Source organism: Pteropus vampyrus, unplaced genomic scaffold, assembly GCF_000151845.1.
Source record: "Pteropus vampyrus isolate Shadow unplaced genomic scaffold, Pvam_2.0 Scaffold102, whole genome shotgun sequence".
Lineage (NCBI taxonomy): Eukaryota > Metazoa > Chordata > Mammalia > Chiroptera > Pteropodidae > Pteropus > Pteropus vampyrus.
Window position 1 is genome coordinate 5,088,200 of NW_011888883.1, and position 2,851 is coordinate 5,091,050.

The 2,851-nt window shown below is 37.5% G+C and overlaps 1 pseudogene; it reads left to right on the plus strand.

Annotated features, from left to right (window-relative positions):
- Positions 1 to 583: 583 nt before the first annotated feature.
- On the plus strand, positions 584 to 1,767 carry LOC105295312 (annotated as a pseudogene).
- The last annotated feature ends 1,084 nt before the right edge of the window (positions 1,768 to 2,851 follow it).

Sequence of the window (2,851 nt, forward strand, 5' to 3'; positions counted from 1 at the left end):
TGAAATGATTTATTGGTTCCAAATTAACCTGGGCTAGCTGCCATCTTAACCCTCTCCTTATCAAAATTTTATTATTACTTATTAAGAAATATTATTCCTTATAGAAACACATCTCGGATTTTAGATCGATACTCTAAAACTTGATTCACTTTATGGAAATTCATTTTGACAGACTTTATCCGCTTTGCTTTGAAATAGTACAATAACGAACTGGAAAGAAAACTGAATCTCCCCAAGTGGCTAAGCAACATCCAGAGAATGATTTAAGCATGAGGAAGAATAGAAATCTAAGAATAACCACCACTTGTAGAGAAGAAATATAGCATTATGATGGAGAATACAGGCACTGTAGCCATTTTATCTTGAGTTCAAATCCCAGCCCATCATTTTATAAAAAGGGAGTGATGGTAATTATTTATTTCATAAGTTATTAATGAGAAAAATCACATAGTGATTAGAAATAATAAGCACTTAATAAACATTAGCTATTATAGGCAGATATAGCTTCTCAGCCTTTGGTAGACCAGAAGGAGCATGTAGCATTTAAAAATTAATGATCCAGCTTTTCCTGTGGGAGCCACCAGGTTGAGAGGAGTGTGGCTTTCTCCTCCCCCTGCCATGGTGTGTGCTGGTCCACTGATATCAGTGTACTCTGAAAAGGGGGAATCATCTGGCAAAAATGTCACTTTGCCTGCTGTGTTCAAAGCTCCCATTTGACCAGATATTGTAAACTTTGTTCACACCAACTTGCACAAAAACAATAGACAACCTTATGCTGTCAGTGAATTAGCAGGTCATCAAAAACAGCACTGAGTTGTAAGGTACTGGCAGAGCTGTGGCTCGAATTCCCAGAGTTCGAGGCATTGGGACTCATCATTCTGGCCAGGATGGTTTTGGCAACATGTGCTGTGGGGGCTGCATGTTTGCACCAACCAAAACCAGGTGTCATTGGCACCACAGAGCGAATGCAACACAGAAGCAATATGCCATCTGCTCTGCCCTGGCTGCCTCGGATTTACCAGCACTGGTCATGTCTAAAGGTCATCATATTGAGGAAGTTCCTGAACTTCCTTTGATAGCTGAAGATAAAGTTGAAGCCTATAAGAATTTTAGGAAGGCTGTTTTGCTTCTTAAGAAACTTAAGGCCTGGAATGATATCAGAAAGTTCTGTGCCCCTGAGTGAATGAGAGCTGGCAAGGGCAAAATGAGAAACCAGCTTGCATCCAGTGCAGGGGACCTTGCATCATCTATAATGAGGACAACGGTATCATCAAAGTCTTCAGAAACATCCCTGGAATTACTCTGCTTGATGTAAGCAAACCAAATATTTGAAACTTGCTCCTGGTGGCATGTGGGCCGTTTCTGCATTAGGACTCAAAGTGCTTTCCGCAAGTTAGATGATTGGCATGGACTTGGCATAAAGCTGCCTCCCTCAAGAGTAACTACCACCTTCCTATGCACAAGAGGCTCAATACAGACCTTAGCAGAATCTTGAAAAAGCCCAGAGATCCAAAGATCCCTCCGAGCACCACTCAAGATGATGCGCCTCAGAGTCCTAAAGAAGAATCCACTGAAAACCTGAGAATCATGTTGAAGCTTAACCCACATGCGGAGGCCACATGCCAGAACACCATTTTTCACCAGGCCAAGAATCACAAGCTACGGGTGGATAAGGCAGCAGCAGGGCTAGAAGCCAAATCAGATGAGAAGGGAGTTCCAGGTAAGAAGCCTGTGGTAAGAAAGAAAAGAAAGACTTGTTGCAATTAAGAAGCAGAAGACTTTGGTGGGAAAAAAAAGGCTGCAGCTACCAGGACACTGGCAGCTGAGAAGTCACAAGAAAAGAAACCCGCCACAGAGGAAAAGAAGCCTGCAGTATAAACTGAAATTGGTTTATTCCGTAAAGGTCAAATAACTTTGGACAGCTAATTTTGAATAAAAACCCGATCAAAGAGGCAAAAAAAAAAAAATTAATTATTCAAATAGGTTGAAATGCATTGGTGGAGAGGTCAGCTGAGAGAGAGAAAGAGAGAGAGAGAGAACAGATGATAGATAAAATACATACACACAACTATGCATACACATGTATATCTGTGTGTATATATATCTGTCTAGAAATGTTTTTACAAAGAACACAAATACACATTCTTAACATTTGTCTGGCTTTCTCTTTTGGGAAGGAACGTTCCAAAGGTAAACAACTTGGCAGTTTTATAAAAAGCAACTTAGAAAATTATTCTTTTGACTCTCTATTGGGTACATTTAAACACTGATATTAAAATATGAAAATAAACACCGAGAATATCGGCATCTTTACTGTGAATTAACCTTGTTTTTTCTCATATTTGGTTGTATACTCATTCTATCTTCTTAGTAATAATTTTTTTAGAAATTTATATCCCCCTTTAGATTATGAATTCTGGCACATAGGATGTCTGTTTAATAATAATGATAATTATTATAACTAACATTTAAATATTCTTATATAGTTTACAAACAGGCCCCACATATATTTTTCTCATTTTTCTTTCTCTCACAAAAACCTTGTAATAGATTTGCATTCTTATTAGCACCACATATACTACTTTACATATAATAGGCTTTCAAAAATATTTTTAATTAAAATTAAAACTGAATTGTGAGGGTTAAAATAAAACGTTCCTAATTCCCTGAATTTTATTTCCTCTAAAGCCATTGCAGGAAAGATTTTTGAATGCTTTTACTTTTTCATTTGTATACCACCAATATATTCCTAAGATAAAAAAAATTTAAGAAAGTCTTCATTTGACCATTAGCATTTCATATAATGACAACAACATCTACACAAGACAGGTTTGTAAATATGTGTTTATGT